The sequence below is a fragment of the Myodes glareolus genome, chromosome 21 (genome assembly GCF_982192425.1).
Source record: "Myodes glareolus chromosome 21, mMyoGla1.1, whole genome shotgun sequence".
Lineage (NCBI taxonomy): Eukaryota > Metazoa > Chordata > Mammalia > Rodentia > Cricetidae > Myodes > Myodes glareolus.
Genome location: NC_142046.1, coordinates 41,402,880 through 41,421,802, shown reverse-complemented (window position 1 = coordinate 41,421,802; position 18,923 = coordinate 41,402,880). Strand labels below are relative to the sequence as shown.

Sequence of the window (18,923 nt, the reverse complement as noted above, 5' to 3'; positions counted from 1 at the left end):
ACTTTCATTCAGTTAGTATAGAAACTCATTCTACACCTTCTGTCTCTGGTCGCTCATTTCTTTTTTCAGTTCATCATCCTTTGGATCTTTGAGAGCAGCAGACAAAAAGAACTAGTTCCACCCAAAAGGAAATGAAAATAAATTTTTAAAAACATGCTGTAATGTCAGCCCCTGCTGGCACCTTGTGTTAAACAGAGAAAGGAAAAGGAAATTTGATCTGAATATTACGGGGTGGGGGGAGAGACTTTAAAAATCTGCCTAAAATAATTATACACATTTGATGCTGTAGTCAACAACTGTGCAAAATGGTGAAAATTTGTGAAAAATAGGTTTTCTATGCAACAATCTTAGCTACTTTCTTTTTAATTGATGGATCGTATTTTTAAAAAATGAACATAATATTAACATTCATACCCCAGGTTTGTTTTTGGAATTTTGCCTGGATTAAAAAATGAGGCAGGCTGGCCAGGGCTACCATTCAGGGCTAAAGTATTTGCTTAGCATGTACAGCGCTCCAGTTTCAAGTCACACATACCACACACACACACACACCACACAAATATACCACACACACACATACCACACACATATACACCACACACACATATACCACACACACACACACACACACCACACACATACACACATATACCACACCAACACATATACCACACACACACCACATACACACCACACACTGCACACACATATACCACACACATACACCACACACAAATATACCACACACACACCACACACAAATATACCACACACACACCACACACACACACACCACACATACATATACCACACACACCACATGCACACATACACACCACACACATATATACCACACACCCCACACATACATATACCACACACACACCACATACACACATACACACCACACACATATATACCACACATACACCACATACACACCACACACATATATACCACACACACCACACTTACACCACACACCACACACATACCACACACATATATACCACACACACACCACACATACACCACACACCACACACCACACACACATATACCACACACACACCACACACACACATACCACACACACACCAGATTACTATTTTGCTGTACCTTCAACTCAAATATAAATCAAATCCCAGGTAGTAACAAGGCTAAAAGAGAATGATAGGACATTTAGGAGTCAATTAGCCCAACCCATTCTTTATTTTATTTTATAGTATTATCCTGCCAAACTTTCAAACTTTTATTTCATAAGCGCAGATGATACGGACAGTATTAAACAGTAAACATATGACTAAGAGTTCAAAGTTCGAATGAAAAGAGAAAGACCTTCCTCAAAAAATAAACAACAAAAACCGAAGACTTCTTTATCCTACTTTGATGTCATAAATCCCATGCATAATTTAAAAGGTGGGGTAGCAAGTGTTTACAAAGCTGAAGAATTTTGAATTACACATTGTCTTCATCACCGATTAACTGCCAGAAGTGTTGGGAGCAAACTCTCCACGAGGCCCCCCACGAGGCCCCCCACTCTGTCCTTCTTGTCACAGTTGTGTCTGTTCAAGTGCGCTTGCAGAGCAGACAGTCTCAGGAGGTAGGGCATCTTGTTTCATAGCAGCGGGAGGATTTCTTTGTGAGTCAAGACATTACAGATCACATCTCCCATGTCTGTGAGACGGCTCACTAGGTCAGAGTGCTTGCCACCAAGACTGATGGCTCGAGTCCAGTTCCTGGAACTTAAGCCGGAAGGAGAGAACCAACTCCAAAAATTGTCTTCTGACATCCAAAAACACACACACACACACACACACCACCACCACCACCACCACCACCACCACCACCACTGTTATAAGGAGCTGCGGGCAGGCCTGCTTTTCATCCTGCCCAGCTCCTGCATGGCTAGCTTAGCCCCAGAAATAATAACACACAAGTTATATTCATTTAAATACTGCCTGGCCCATTATCTCTAAAGAGTTAGTTACTGACTAACTCTCATATCTTGATATTAACCCATTTCTAATAATCTTGTGGTAGCACCACGAGGTCGTGGCTTACCGGGAGAGATTTAGCATGTCTGACCTGGTGGCTGGCTCCATGGCGTCTGCCTCTTTGCCCTCTTCCCAGCATTCTATTCTGTTTACTCCGCCTACCTAATTTTCTGTCCTATCAAAGGGCCAAGGCAGTCTCTTTATTGACCAATGAAAATAACACAATAGACAGATAACCCTCCTCCATCACACCACCACAACAACAACAGGGACAAGAACAAGTACTACAGTAAATGAATGAATGGATGGATTAATAAATAATTTTTAGGGTCTTCTTTGGGGCAAAAACTGGTTGTGTTTATTTGCAAAACTTTATAAAGTTGGGGTCCCCTAATCTCAGATGTCTAAGCTGCGAGCCAGGCCTGTTGTGTGAACATCATCCTCTAGAGTTGTTCTCTGGTCCCTTCGTGAGACGCACTCAAGTGATTAGTTGCTGTAGGATGCTGTAGGATGCTGTAGGATGCTGTAGGATGCTGTAGGATGCTGTTGGATGCTGAGGCCTTTCAGGGTTCCAACTGAAGTGGTCCTGAGCACACCGCTTGGCTGGGCACCCTAACTAGGAAACTGACGTGTGTGCAGCGCTCACACGGGCTGCTGTGCATCTTCATCTTGGAGTCAGCCTCCTGTCTTTTGCAGGCATGCATGAAGCCACAGGTGGTTTCTCTCAGTGTGCCAACGGTAAAACCTCGGACCCCTCACAGTTCTGTCAGAGAGCAGTGTGGTAGACATTTTCATTCCTTGAACCGTAAAGCACAAAGAACATCTGCCCTTCAGAGTCTGGGGGCAGAAAGAAATGGTGGCTGTGAACCCAAATGCCTGATCCTGCTCTCTACATCTCACTGGAAGCTGTCACCCTGTCCTGTATTCTTTATTAGACAAGAGTTCTTCTGATCCCATGTCTCACTGGTTGGGTTCGGGTGTGTGTGTGTATGTGTGTGTGGTTTGCACAATCCTTTTTATGTCTACATGGTAGAGAATAACAGATAAAAAATGCTCAATTAAACATTTCTATTATTTTCATTACCAGGGTCAGATTGGTCCCCTAGCTGATCTTGGTTAGTAATTAAAATGTTCCCCAGCTGAATGGTTTGGTGATCCGACGCAGTCATGGTGTGATTTGTAAAGCACTTTTTATCTACCAAAACAACATGACAAGGTATTTACCATCCTTCATAGGTTCCTAGTGACCTTTGGTTTCCTCCTTAAGACTCCTGAGAAATAATAAAAGTCCCAGGTAAAACCCTTCAGAGACTCTTAGTATGTAGTGACAAGACATATTTAGCTATGTACCGCAGGGGAGAAGATAAATGTTGCATTCCCATAAGTTAATCTCTACTGTGGTCAAAAGCGATGCTGAAAAATAGCATTTCTCGTCTTTCTTTGCATTGCCGGTGATTTTGTAGGTGGTGCTGTTAGAGCGTGTGGTGTATTTATGGGTCTTCCTTCAAATAGTCAGCGTTGATTTTTCTCTAAAAGACAAAGAAGTGCTTGTTGCCTCAATGTGGAGGATTTGGAATGATAAACATCTGGGCAGTGCTGAGCATGCAGAGGCCTGGGTAATATTCACCTTCTGTGTGACAGAGGAATGTGACATCCCTTTCATGGGTTATAGGAAAAGTGCATTTCAACTGAATGTGGTTATGAGAAGATTTGAAGCTGTCTAGGAAAATGGACCCACTTGGGACTCTGTGGTTATAGCTCAGTTAGCCAGTTATTTATGCATGGGGAGTCAGGAATGGACAAACAGAAATATACCCAGAGCCTCTGCTTCTCTGCGGATATGATAGAGGTAGGAAGAACCCCTGCATGGTTCTCTTTCTATTCTGAAACCTATTTCCATTTCACTTGTGGGCTCAGTTCGTTTCTTCTTCTACAAACATAATACAAGACTCAGTGTATTCACTCTTAGGCCATCTGACGATTCTTTTTCAACTGGCAACGGCCTGGGTAGTTCACATCAAGCATGGGGTTTATCCACAGGAACTAGAAAACATTCAGTAATGTTGCCCAAAGGGGCCAATTAAACATTTGTGTTACACACTATATAGAAACACCATGTCCCTATATCCCTCTGCCTTGAGTTGGAAATCCTCCAGTGACTTCCAACATTCTGTTGGTTTCTATACATAGTAAAGAAACTATCCCCATCGGTGAATGGCCAGTAATACTTTTGTAACTTTTTCTTTTTAAATTATAAACTGATTGACCTAGTATCTCAGGCTTCTTCTTAACTCTTACAACTTATATTAGCCCATAATTCTCGTCTGTGTGAGCCATGTGGTTTGGTACCTTTTTCAGCGAGGCAGTCACATCTTGTGTCTTCTGCATCTGGGTCACGACTGAAGACTGAAACTTTCCTCTTTCCAGAATTCTCGTTGCTCTGCTATACTTCCTGCCTGGTTACTGGCCAATCAGTGTTTTATTAAAAATAATACAAGTGACAGGATAAAAGACCATTGTCCCACAATACTCCCCCCCTCCACTTTTTTAAACAAGAACTCTGAATCTAATATCCTTTGTTTAGCTTTTCTCCTGACCATTAACAACTTGTAACTAACATTCCAAACAAAGGAAAATATCCATAGTCCATTTTTTGGGAATGTGGGCATAGTTTTTCAGGTTATTTCCTGCTGATTGGGCACTGATAGTCTTACAGGAACATAAAGAAAATTTATAATTATGGCCAAGTCCTGACTGGAAAATTCTGTGAGGCTTGATCATCTCAGACAGCAGTCTTGAATCTGTTCTGGCTGTGGAGCTCGGCCATCTGGGCCTAGTGGAGATTTCTCAGGGGTTCTTCCTTGATCAAATCTGATTTTTCCTAACCCAAAATGAATCCACAGCCTCTCATTTCCTGTGGAAACAAAAGCAAAACCTCTTCTCCAAAGTAACATATATTTTGACTTCAATTTTGAAGTCAAGGTATTTCCAAAATACCTACCATGGATTAATTTAACAACATTTATAAACAAATATCTTTTAGCAGCTGTTGCTCCTTCCTCAGCATTCAAACAATTCAAAGAGAACATAATAACATACAGCATCCAGACTCTGTTTGTTTTTCATCTTTATGTGACTTTATTTTAACTTCTATTTCCTTTATTTTTATTTTTAAGTTTTTGACTTTTTGTGACAGGGTTTCTCTGTTTATCTTTGTCCTGGAACTCCCTCTGTAGAGCAGGCTGTCCTTGAACTCACAGAGATCTTCCTGCCTTTGCCTCCCAAGTGCTGGGATTAAGGGTATATGCCACCACACCTAGAACTCACAGAGATCTGCTTGCCTCTGCCTCCCAAGTGTTGGAATTAAAGGTGTGTGTTACCACACCTTGAACTCACAGAGATCTGCTTGCCTCTGCCTCCCAAGTGTTGGGATTAAAGGGGTGTGCTACCACACCTTGAATTCATAGATGTCTGCCTATCTCTGTCTCCCAAGTGTTGGCATTAAGGGTGTGTGCCACCACACCCAACTACTCTCTTTCTTTCTTATTTACTTTAAGGACTTTATCCTTTTTTTCACAAGCCTATATGTATTTTTGACACACTGTAAAACATTTAGAGGGTTTTTTTGTCTGTGAATCTCCCTTTACTGTATATCTCTCTTTTTCTGACCATATGAGGTTTTAATTTGCTAAGCAATATGGCTAGGATTACAGTCATGGCTTTGACAGCTGGATCCACTCCATTTCTTAGCTTTCTGAGTGTCCAGCCTCATGGTGGAGGTACTGGCTGGAGCCATGTTTATTGCCACAGCTCTATGGCATTTCAAAGTCCCTGCCACCACCAAAAAGTATGCAAACAGCTTTACATCAACACCTTTAAGTGTTTTGTGGCAGGACCTCCGGAGGTAGTGCCTTCTGCTGAACCCTAGTGTTACTTGCCATATTATTTTTTCTGGAGCTTCCCTAAGAAAGTGCCACACACTGAGTGGCTTATATAATAGAAATCTGTTGTCTCCTGAGGCTAGAAGTGTGAATCCAGCCTGCCAGTAGAGCTGTGATCTCTCTGATGGGGAGAGAGAATGGTTTGCTCCAAGTGCTCTTCTAGCTTCTGGGGACATCAAGAGTTCTTGGCTTGCAGTTGGCCATCTCCTGCATGTCCTTGTATCATCCACTTTCTCTGTGCATCTCCCTCTGTGTCCCAATTCCCTTTGTTTGAGGACAGAAGCAGAGAGGGTTGGAACTCATCTTAATTTTCTCATCATTCATGGTCCCATTCTCAAATTAGGTCACATTTGTAGGTTTTGGCAATACAGTTCAAACCCATAACAGTCCCGTGGCCTTCAATCTTCACACTCATCTGCCAGAGAAGGAACAGAAAATCTCATCAGGAGACTGATCCTGGCCTGGAGAGATGGCTCAGTAGTAAGAGCACTGGCTGCTCTTTGCAGAGGACCCAGGTTCTGTTTCCAGCAACCACAGGGTGACCCGTAACCAGTTATAACTCTGTTTCCAGGGTCTCCAATAGTCTCTTCGGGCCTCCGTGGGCACCAGTGATGTATGTGGTGGATGCAGGCATACACAGATAGGGGCAAACTGTCATGGTCTGGTGGCAGCCCCGACCCTAAATTATTTCTCTAGACCAGTGTGGAGGCACAGGAATAAAGACATAACTCACATGGCTTTATTGGGAGGGAGATTCTCCGTGATTCCTCATGAAATCCTGAGTTCACATCCTGAAAAATTTCTCTCATTTATTCTCCAAACAGCCTTTATACTAAAACGTAAACTGAGGGGAAAATACATTAGCATTCTGTTTTCTAGGTAACCAGGTGAATGACTCTAGTCACACCCACATCTACCTATGTCTGCTCTGTCACATCTTCCTGGTCTGTATGCTGGCTCAGTCATGTAGGCTTGAATTAGCATCTCTATTCAGGCATCCTCCAAATTACAGAGAAGGAGCAAAGCAATATCCCGACCCTTTGTTAGGTTAGCGACAGCCTGTCTGGAAGGGCATGTGACCACTTCAGGTACGAGCTATGGCCTAAGAACCTGGCTGTCACAGCATGTAGAAATATGGGCCTACAGCAAACACCCATATACATAAAATAAAAATGACTCTTAGGAAGAAAGAAAGGAAGGAAGGAAAAAGGAAAGAAGAGAGAGAGGGAGGGAGGGAGAGAGAGAGAGAGAGAGAAACTGACTGTGGTTGTTTGAGGGTAGAAGAGGCACCACAGCAAGCCATATGCCTTGAATTGACTTTTTCCCAATAAGAAAATGTTTTTCCTGAGACCTTGGCAAAATAATGTCCCCACCGTCACTCTCTTCTTTCCCTCTTTCTGAGTTACACCGAAGTGCTTGCCAAGCCAACTGAGTCCTGTGAGGTCAACGTCTGATTTATTCATGGGCATTAGGTGTATTGGACGGGGATCTTTTTTTCCCCCAATACAGGCATTTTTGTATTTGTGTTCATGAATAAGCTGCAGTTTATATGGTTTGTAAAATATGTTCAGCTTCTGTTGTATTAGACATTGCCTGGCCACCATTAATTTTTATGTTCTGTTCAGAGGTCATTTTCTGTAAAATTTCAAGGCTAAGAGGAAATAAATATAGCGAACGAATACCATGTATCAAATGCACAGCGGTCCTGAGAAGTAATTCTGGCTTCTGGCCGCCTCCAGACCCCAGGAGCACTTCACAGATGCAAATGTGACAATCTGGGAGGACCGGTTATCATAGTTCTCACCTGCATCCCATTGTAGAAGGAAAATTAAGATCCGAATTTGTTAATCATTTGCAAGACGGTAAATACATTTTACCTACAGCTGGTAGCAAAAATGGAAAATCTCATCTCTGACAGTGAGAGCCTGTTCTCCTCACGGCATTCCTGAGTGCTGAGGCATTTGAATCTAGTCACTGTCCATTAAATTCATTGGACAATCGGAGCCCAGGCCGAGCTTTCTAATTCTGGGATTTGGCAAATATGAACAGCATCTCAGTGGTTTAGTCAGGATGGGGATGCCAGCCTCAGCGAGACCAGCCCGAACAGCATCTGCCACCCCATTTAGTGCTGACTCTGCTCAGTCTATCTGTGGTTTTATTTGCCAAATAAATAAAAATAGGGCAAATCTGAATGGAACTGGAAACCATGCCCGTAGCCTCGCCGGAGGGCTCAGCACTCTGAGGTAATGACCTTCTGATTTATCAAGGTACGCGGCTAATGTGCAAATGACAGGTCGTGACCATTTTTCAGACTCAATGCAGATCATAAAGAAATGACAGTATATCAGCCTTTCCTGTGGGAACAGATTTAGGAGTAGATTAATGACTTTTGTCAGTATGTCCTGCTTTTCTAATCAAGTCTGAGCACGTCTCTTTAGTATTTTTAGGCTTGGAGGACTTTAACATTCCATTTTCCTTATTTATCTGTAGTGATGGCTTATAGCCTCACAGAAGAGATCTGTGCTCATTAACTCAAATGTTCACACAAATATTGGAATATGGTATTTCCAGATGGTTAACCCGGGGACCCAGACGTCCCAGTGTGGTCGGAGGTTTAGACAAATGGAGGAGAAGTCAATATCTAAAACGTGTGATGAATGACCCTGGGAAGAGGTAACCCAGGAACCTCGCTTTGTCGCTGACCTGTAACAAGAAGCAGGGGCTGTGGTGAGCGTCCCCCCCGGGACAGCATAAGTCTCTGAGCAAAGGCCGTGGTGTAGGAACTGAAGTGTTGGCAGATGGGAGAGGGAGACACCATAACACTCAAGGACACAGCTAAGCTTCTGTCTCCAGACCATGTCTGCACCATGATTTTGGCACTGCCATAGATGTCTAGTCTCTGAACAGGCTTTTCAGACTGCCTGACAATTTTGGATGCACACCTCCTAAGCTTTAAGTAAATTCCCCCATTTGTAAATGTTGCTCATGGGGCTGCAGGGATGGCTGAGAGGTTAAAAGCACTGGCTGCTCTTCCAGAGGTCCTGAGTTCAAATCCCAGCAACCACATGGTGGCTCACAATCATCAGTAATGAGAGCTGGTGTCCTCTTCTGGCCTGCATGCAGGCAGAACACTGTATATGTAATAAATCCTGTTTAAAGAGTTGGTCAGGGTTGTTTTCTACTCCTCTCAGGTAAATACCAGACTGATTTGGACATTCTGACACCAAAATAAAAACTTGAACCCAGTCAGTTGGTACAGAACTCACGCTCTTAAGCCCTGTAGGTGCCACCTGTCCTGGGGACCATCATTATGCAGGTCAGCAGACTGTAGGTACCCTGCTGAAGTACCGTAGAGATTATTTCACCAGACAACACTTTTTTTTTTGAGAAATAGAGAAATTTTTTTCTTTATAATTAAGTTACTTTTGTGGGTAAAACAAATGTTTTTTTTCTTAAAAACAAACAAACAACCTTTTTCCCTACTGAAGAAATTGTCCCTTTCTCCTTATGCTGTCAAGGTTAATGGGATCATCTGAGAATTTATTTGTGTTTTAAGTTATAGATCTGATAGACTCACTTTATTTATATCAATTTTCTTTATACAATGGTAAATCATTTTTTAAGTTTACTTGGTTGGGCTTAGAATTGTCTAGATACCTCACACTCTTTTTATATTTATCAGGGTGTCTCTGGACTAGATTAAGCATTTAAATCAGTAGCCTCAGTGGAGATCTACCCTTTCTAACTAACATCATTGCCCAGTCATTTGGAAAATGGAATAGACCAGAAGGGTAGGAAAAAAGGGCAAATTTGCTTTCTCTTCTTGAGTTGACACACCCCTTTTCCTGTCTGGGACACTGGGTCTTTTGGGTCTTCAGTCTTCAGACTTACACTAATGTGGTCCCTCCTCAAAGTCCACATATGTTTTCAGGTCTGCCTTCTTATACTGAACTTCACCACCAGCTTTTCTGGTACACAGACTTCAGTAATAATGTAAGCCAATGGCCAAAATGCATCTCTTAAATACATACAGGACTGTCGGTGCTGCTTCTCTGAGAATCCTCAGCAGTGTATCAAGATAATCAAGATAAGTTGGCATTGTACATTCTTTTAAAAGGCTCTTTAATTTTTTTTTGCTAGCAAATATTAACGCCCCATTTAAGAAGCAGACTTCCCTAGAAGGATGCTGCCTGCCTGTCTTCAAATGAAAATCCAGAACTGTGTTATGTTCTTCTCACCAGTAACAATAAGCTGAAGAAAAACATAAAACTATCAGGAAAATAGTAAATAAAAAGAAATTCTCTTGTGAAAAAGTTGGTCATGGGGCTGGAGATATGGCTCAGAGGTTAAGAGCACTGGGTGCTCCTCCATAGGTCCTGAGTTCAATTCCCAGCAACTACATGGTGGTTCTTTTTAAGAACTCATTTCTTGCCCATTTTACGAGCCCATTTGATGAACTCATGCTTTTTAGTGAGACTGTGAGTTGACAAATTGAAATGAATTGTTAACTGAGAAGATGTCCATGATTGGTGGGGTTGAGGGAATCCTCACCTCAGAACTAAAGGGACACGTATTCTCTTCACTTCTGGTAGAGCATCCCTTGAGAAGGACATTGCATTTGCTGAAACAAATGCATAGAGCAAGCTTGAGAGAAGGGTGAAGCCATGAGGGACAGTGCTAGGCCACAAGATAGCTCAGATGCTCTCTTGGAATGGGGGGTATGGAGGGAGAATGAAGAGGAAGCACACAGAAAATCCATCACATAGTAACTCCATTGGAGTCAAAGCTAGACTAGGCCTTTGGGAAAAGAGACAACCAGAAGTGCTACTTCATTTGGCCTCTCTTTGAAAGCCATTAACACTTTGTAAAGACCAGACAATTACCTAGAGGGGAGTGGTTCTAGAGAAGGGTCTCTGTTCTGTCTTTAGGTTGACAAGGGTAAAAGTGTAGCTTATACATACAGGTGAAGGACTGACTGACTAGTGGATGCCTTCTGTGCTAAAAAAAAAAACTGCTTGTTTTAAATCTGAGCAGAGAATCAGGAGAGGTAGGTGTAGGAGCAGGGCCGCTTGTTGGTTCCCGGTTGCCTGACTAGCTTAGACTTGAAATAATCACACAAAACTGTATTAATTAAATCACTGCTTAGCTCATTAGTTTTAGCTTCTTACTGGCTAACTCTTATATTAATTTAACCCATTTGTCTTAATCTGTATATTGCCTCATGGCTGTGGATTACCAGGAAACATTCCCAGCGTCTGTCTCCATGGCTTCTCCCTCAACTCCGCCCTTCTTTCTCCCAGCATTCAGTTTAGTTTTCCCTGCCTAGCTAACTTCTGCCCTGCTATAGGTCAAAAGCAATTTCTTTATTCATTAACCAATAAAAGCAACACATAGACAGAAGGGCCTCCCACACCAGGTAGGGAGGAAAGTAATGTCAGTGGGAGACTCCAACTCTAAGAGAGTTGACATTAATAAAAAGATGTCTTTAACTGTCAACTTGACCCAACCTATGAATTATTTGAGAGGAGAGGCTCAGATGAGTCTCATATCAAACTGACTTGTGGGCGCATGTGTAGGGGATTATCTTTCTTGTGAAAATGTATAGGTGGGTCCTATCCTGCCGTGGGTGGTGTGGTTCTCTGGTCCAGCAGTCCTGTAAGGAAGTCAGCTGAGCATGAGCCTGTGCAAGCCAGCAAGCAGTATTCAATGGTTTCTCCCGACCTTCCTTGGCTGTGAATGAGTTCCCTGGTTAGAGAAAAGGCTGCTTGGAACAGCAAGCAGGCCTACCTTCGAGTTCCTGCTTGAGTTCCCGGCCTGACTTCCCTCAGTGATGGTCTTCGGCCTGGAAGTGTAGGCCAGATGAGCAACCCTTTTATCCCCTAAGCAGCTTTTGGCCAGAGGGTTTTTATCGCAGCAGCAGAAAGGAAACTAGGGTGGGGGGAACATGGAGGGAGAAAGAGAAAGAAGGTTAGAGTTCCTGGAAGATCGGAGCATGGAGCCATGTCATAAAAAGTCTAGCTCAGTACAGACACAAAGTGACAAAGTATGGCCAGGAAAGGGACATGTCCAGGCGGCTGTCCGCATTAGCCAGACTTTTGTGTTGCTGATCAGTCACTTAAAAGGGAAGGATTTACTTTGGTTCCCTGTAACTGGAGGTTTTTAACTGCCAGTTCCTGAATAACCACTTGGAGGCTTAATATTAATTATAAAAGTTTGGCCGATGGCTCAGGCTTTTTACTAGCTGGCTCTTATATTTAAATTAATCCATTTCTATTAATCTGTGTGTCTCCACTGGGGCCCATGCCTTACCGGTAACGCTCTGGCAGCTGTTGGCATCTCTCTGACTCTACCTTCTTCCTCCCTGTATCTCTGCTTGGATTTCCTGCCTAGATATATTCTTCCCTAACATAGGCCAAAGCAACTTCTTTATTAGCCAATGATAATAAAACATTTATATCATACAGAGGGGTACCCCACATTAGTTCCCAGCTTTTGAGTGTTCATTCCACCACAGCTGGCTCTGTTATTTCTGGGTCTGAAGTATGGTGACTGTCATAGCTGTAGGGTCATGTGACAGAGCTACTTATGTCTGGTAGACAAGAAGCAGAAGGTGAGTCAGGAAGGACCCAGGAACAAGATAACCCCAAGGATCCACATCCAACCACCTATTTACTTACTCCAGCTAAATCCTACCTTATTGAGTTTCCTACTGTCTCCAAACTGCTACTATGTAGGGAACCAGCATTCAAAGCCTAGTGGGAGCCTTTAAGTTTTAAATCATCCTACCCTGCGTCACCAAGACTTGGATGGCTCATGCCGTAAAGGGAACACGGAGAAGAGATCAACTAGGGAAGGAACCATCCTTGGAAGACGTTTTCTAATTATGCCAAGTATATCAACCAATCCTGTGACTATTCTTCTACTCTTTCCCCAGCATTTACTTTTACTACCTGCCCAGTATCCAGAGCAGAGACTTCAAACATTTGTGAGTGTTCTCAATTTTTTAAATCAATTTTCTAATGTCAAAAATCTCCAGAGAAACTATAAAAGCATTTGTTTCTAATGATTAAAAACATGTCTTGTTAAGAATGTGGCTAATCTGCTGGCCACAGGAGTGCAGGTCTTAAAACCCAGCATTGGAAGGCAGAGGCAGGAGAATCTCTGTGAATTACAGGTGAGCCAGGACTACATAGTGAGACCTTGATTACAATAAATAAATAATCTAATGACTAAAGTTGATCATAATATCAATTGAATATTTATCTTATTATTCTTAGCAGCATCTAAATATAGTGGAACACATACATGTATTTGCTAGAATTTGATCTCTGTAATAGATAACCCAAAAAATGGGAGTAATAGTGAAAACTCTGTGAAAAAATAAAACTGTGGCATAGGGGTCCTATGGTTTGAATTTTATTTAATTATGGCCCCAAAAGATCTATTGTGACTTAGAGCTTGGTTCTCAAAGTGGCCCTTTTCAAAGTAACAGAACCTTTGAGAAGCGGGTCCTTATGTCTTGAAGATGTGACTTTGGAAGGGATTAGGGGACCTCAAGCATCTCTGTCTGACTTCCTGTTTGGCACATCTTTACAATGACAGGTGCTGCAGGAGGCTCTTTACCAGAGCTGAGTGGATTTAGGCTCCTCACCTACATCCTTGCACTTCTGAAATGGAACTGAGTAGACCCTTCATAGTAAAAACTTCAGCTGCCTCAGGTATTTCATTAAAGTAACACAAACCTGGTCAGTACAGGGAAGCTCTTTCGTCGTTGGCAAATGAGCCCACTGCCAGTTTTTGTTGGCTGTGGTTGTGTATAGTGACAAGGCTAGTGCACATGAGGTGTACAGCTTTTCACAGAACTCCATTTTACTTCTAGCTTTGGTTCATAATTGCTGAAGTGTGGCTTTTATTGTTAAGGTCCAAGATCGAATTCTGTCTTACATTTCCACATCTCAAGAAGCTTGGTGAAAGGTAGGAGAAAAATGAAGGGCACACCTATCAGTTCTCTCTCAAGGAACCATTTGGAAACTTCTGTGGAATCGTTCTTCTTATACACCAATGGCCAGAACTTAGTTATCTGTTTATGTCTAGCTGCAAGGGATACTGGGAATTGTAGTCATTACTCATGGCCGTCTCTGCCTGAGATAAGCTGATGGCACTCTCAAAGGGCAAACGCTTATTGGAAATAACTGAACGTTTTTTGCCTCCACAAATGTATGTGGTTTGTGCCTTTACACATATCAAATGAGGACAGCCAGGACTGGAGAGAACTCAGTTTCCCTGGGATTCCGGTTTCCAGCTGGTAGTTTTATTACAGCTTCTTATCTTGTCCACTGCATAGTGCATGCACCTCTATGACAGGCGGAAGCCTCCCGGGTGAGTTAATGGGTTTTCCTTTCTCTGTGCGAGCCATTGCAATGATCTATGTGGTACTGTGTGTGTCCTCTCACCATACTTAATACCACATAGCAGAATATCCTCAGTCACAAGAGATGAGATGTTTGGAGCGCAGGTTGTCCCCTGGGTGACTAAGAAAGCACAGAGAAAGTGAGGAAGCAAACAGGAGGGGGTGAGAACTCACAGAGGATGTCACAAGACAACAGGAGACGTGAAACCTGACAGACACTGAGATGGGACCCGTGGGGATGCTATGCAACCAGGGGAGATATGTCGGTGATAAAGGGAGCTTCTCTGTTCCTGGGGATTTCTCATGTCATCTATTTTCCAAAGGTGAAAAGATATTTATGATTAGTATGCGGTTGTTATAGATAGCTTGAGAACAAAGATGGGAGTTTATCATTTAAATAGGGCTTAATAACCACGGATTCTGTCCCCAAGTGCATTCTTGTGAACTAGTAAGCATAACTGAGACATCAATATTTGTAGAAAAGCGATGCCCACCCTGCTTGACGCCGCCTTTGAAATCTAAAAAGGACCGTTTTCTTTTTCATTTTCACTTTTTATTTGTTTTTGTGGAGGGCAGGGTTTCAATGTATAGCCAGGCTAACCTTGAACTTGGGGGCAATTCTTCTGCCTCAGCTTCCTGAGTGGTAGAATTACAGATGTGTACCGTATACTGAGATTTAAAAAGGACAATAGAAAACTAAGAATCTCTCAGTCCTTTTATAGAGCCAGGACCTCTCATTTACTATCACAATAGAGGACATGTGTAGAATCTTTCCCTACAGGGCTGTCTCTGTGCTGAGAATTGCTACCGCTCTGTGTGCCTTTCATCACATAGAGGCACAGTCAGCTCTTGACTGGAGAGAATTCTCTCTGGCTGGATAAATGCTCCCAGACTCCCTCCACCCCCTGTAAGGGAGTTGGCGTTTAATCAGGTATGGAGAATTACTAGGAGTGTCGTGGAGGACAACTTTGGGAGAAACTAGGGAACTAAGAGTGTGAAAGGAGGAACTGGGGAACTGGAGAAATGTTGCCAGTCTGACTCTATGGTGGGCCATTTGGACATCATAGTGGGCCTGAGAAGGTAGACAGATCCCATCAGGGCAGGACTGTGCAGGGATGCTGTCGGGAGACATTGTTCTCTATGATTGTTGCTCCTGGAGGTTGGTGGTCAAGCATCCCTGTATGGGCCATAGGACACTGTTGGTCAGTGATTTTGGCGGCTGTGCAACAATGCAGGAAGCAGTGAGCATGAGCTGGGCAGACGCCATTCTCTCTTTCTGTCACTTTCGAGAACAATGGCTGCTCCTTTGCTTCCACCTTCCAACTTCTGCATACATTCCTCTTTTGGCCAAATCTCTTTCAGAGCCATAAGTGGGTTCTGGCAAATGCTCTTCCAACTGCGGGAGTTTGACACAGCACACCTTCCCAGAGTGAAATAGCAAAGGGGGATGGGGATCAAAGCTTATACACTTAAAAAATGTGGGGAGCCAAGGAAACCCTGAGTAAATGTGTGTCTTTGACATGAGCATGGCCATGTCAAGAACCCCAAGGCCTCACACCCATGGGAGTGGCAAAAACTTCTGATCTCAGTGTGAATGTTGACAGTGTATGTAGAAACTATCAACCACAGCTTCCTTCTCCAAGGTGTTTCTGCCTGAGACTGCTCCCCTACCAACTCCCTATTGAGAATAGCTAAGCCTGCCTCCGTATTCAGCTGTATACAGTAAACCTGCCTCTTTATTCAGCGTTATATAATAAGCCTGCCTCCTGGTTCAGATGTATAAAGTGCACATGCTTAGCTCCTGGGCTGCTGCTGCCGTTGGTGCCTTCTATCAGAGGGGACACAAACCTCCAGATCCTATCTTTTCTGTACTGTGCCTGTGTGCCTTTCTTCAGTCCCTCCTCTCTCTCTCTCTCTCTCTCTCTCTCTCTCTCTCTCTCTCTCTCTCTCTCTAGTTTGCTCAGTCCCTGAAGCCATGCAGAGTGTGGCAAAGAAAAGCCTAATGGTAATTGGCCCCCAGTTCTCCTACTTCCCATATTCACAAGAACAAAATCAAGAAATCCATTGAAAAATTGCCGTGTGTGAAACGTCAGATGATCGGGGTTGAGGATTTCTCTCAGTGGTGGAACACTTGCCTAGCAAGCACTAGGCCCTGGGTTCTGCCCTCAGCCCTGAAAAACAAACAAACAAACAAAACAAAAAACATCAGATGGTAGCTTTCACTTTACAAGCATGGAATAGCTGTATACATTTGCCTTCCCATTCCCATTAAAGGATGAAGAGTGCTGGCCAGGCCAAGAGCATTTGTCTGGCATGTACAAAGCCCTGGGTTCAACTCCAACATCACAAAAATAAAACAAAATAAATCCCATTACAGGTACAGTTTTGATTTCTAGTAGCTACAGGGGAACCATGCGGGGAGGTTAGTTGGAGTGCTGAGTGCTTCTCTGGATTTGACAGAGTATCCAACAGTGGCTACAATCTGAGGATTGGGAAATTCTACACCCTTGGTCATTTACAAAGATGATTTATCCCAGGACTACTCACACTGATGGTTTTACACTTGGTGCTTATTAATGCTCCTTATAGATTATTTCCCTTAGCTTCAATCTCAGCTTCTTCCTGGAACAATCAAATGGGGCTAATTTTATGCAAAAAATGGTCAGTGAATTAGATGGATTTGAAGGCTGGAGTACTGTCCTATTCTGTTTAGAACATTCCAGAGGGGCTGTAGATCTCAATTGTGAACATCTTTAAAATAAAAACAAAACAAAAACAGGGGTTCATGTACCTGAGCCTGGCATGAGTTTAAGATTCTGATACCCCTGCCTCCTCTTTCCAATAACTTACTATAAGCTTCTGATACTCCTGTCTCCACCACCTAAACAGTGCTTTGCAGGTGTGCAACGATGCCTGCTCTATACAGGCCTGGGAATTGGACTTAGGACTTCAGGCATTGTAGGAATTTTATCAACTGAGCTATATCTCCAGCCCTATTGACAATTTTTCTGACAGAACAAGAACAGTAGGTTGAGAGCCCCAAGATGCCTCAATGGTCTTTATTTTTGGGGCATTCAGATAACTTTGGAGAGCAGAGGGAAGACTTTCAGCCATGGCACTGTGCACGCTCCCAGGTTCTGATTAGGCTGGGAGTCACTGGGAGAAAGGTTCTTGTCCACAGGGTCCCACGAACTATTCTTGGGGCTTGTTCAGGGCTGAAACAAAAGGGGAAGGGCGCCCATTGCCTGTTGCCTGCCTTTCCACTCTCTTTAGACACTCCTTCCCTCAGTGTTAGGTGTTCTCATTAATCTTTGGCTACCCAAGGTCACCTACTGATGTTTGTTCCTTGATCATCCAATGCTTTGTGCTTCAGACTTTCCATGGCCATTTTCTCTGCTCCTTTCCATTGTCTCTTCAAGGTCCTTTCCTCAGCTAATGGAGCAGCATTGTTAATAGGCTCAAAAACACCCAGTCAGCAAGAGTCTCTGTAATAATGATGGCAATGGGGTGTGTCTGCTTTCCCAGATCTGTCTGCTGGCTCCAAAGTGGGCCTTCTGATACAAAGATAATTTAGGCAGTCCTTTGGCTGTTTCCACTGGCCACCTACTCTGCCTACATGTGGGCTGAACCACAGACACAAATGTCTGGTTAATTATTAATGTGATTGATGGTTACCTATTGCTCAAACTCAAAGGTCACAAGTGTTTTCCATCTACGACTCCTTAATAAATGTCTGCTTGCTGAAGCAACCTTTACAGTGCCTGTGCTCCATGATTTTAATGTGTAACTTGCAGAGACAGGCGGGCATCAGTATTTCAGCAAGCACAGTTTCAGTAGAGAAGAAGCTGAGCTGTGGAGGAAGAGTTAGAATCATGGAGAACAAGGCCAGGTCCAGAACAGATGGGCAAAATGGACAGAAAAGGCACCTGAGGATGTAGGCCAGGTACATCAGCATGCCTGAGTTTGGGGTAAGGTTTGGAAAATATGGGGAATGGTTACTTGGGTCTGTCACAGGAAATGATAGAGAAGACCTAATGGTAGGCAATGCCAAAGCAAAACATATGATGGAAACTTACTCAGCCAGTGCCTGGACGGGTTTGAGGCATCTTAGGAGCACACCTTTCTGGAGTGTCTGGGATCTCTCACGTTTCCTTCACAGGTCCACTAGCATTTCAGGGTTATAGGGTTCAGGTCTTATCTCTAGGAAACACAAGACATTATGGGCCTCTTTGTATTGAACGAATAAATTGTACTTTCTTTACTAAACTATCCAGACAGGACAAGGACTGATTTTGGTGACTGAAATCAGGGTTCCATGTATAGTGGGAACTGATTTGACCATATAGTGCAGCAGAGAAAGAAGCAGACTTAGAGAGGGTCATAGTTTAGTTGACTAGTCTGTTTGAACTTTGGGCCACAAAAACCCTCTCTAAACTTCTTAGTTCCTTCGTTCATATACTAGAAGCCTGTCAATTCTACCTGCCTATCAGGATCCTTGAGAAGGTCAAATCGGATCCTATTTATAAAAGTTCTTAGTCTGGGCTGAGGAGATGACTCGGCCAATAAGGACACTCG

The 18,923-nt window shown here is 43.2% G+C and overlaps 1 long non-coding RNA gene across 1 annotated transcript; it reads right to left on the bottom strand.

Moving 5' to 3' along the window:
- Positions 1-1,193: 1,193 nt before the first annotated feature.
- LOC146890431 (uncharacterized) lies at positions 1,194-2,115 on the bottom strand. Its single transcript, XR_014998745.2, has 2 exons — positions 2,065-2,115; positions 1,194-1,739 (listed from the first exon to the last, which is right to left on the bottom strand). It is a non-coding gene; the product is annotated as an uncharacterized LOC146890431 (long non-coding RNA).
- Positions 2,116-18,923: the final 16,808 nt, after the last annotated feature.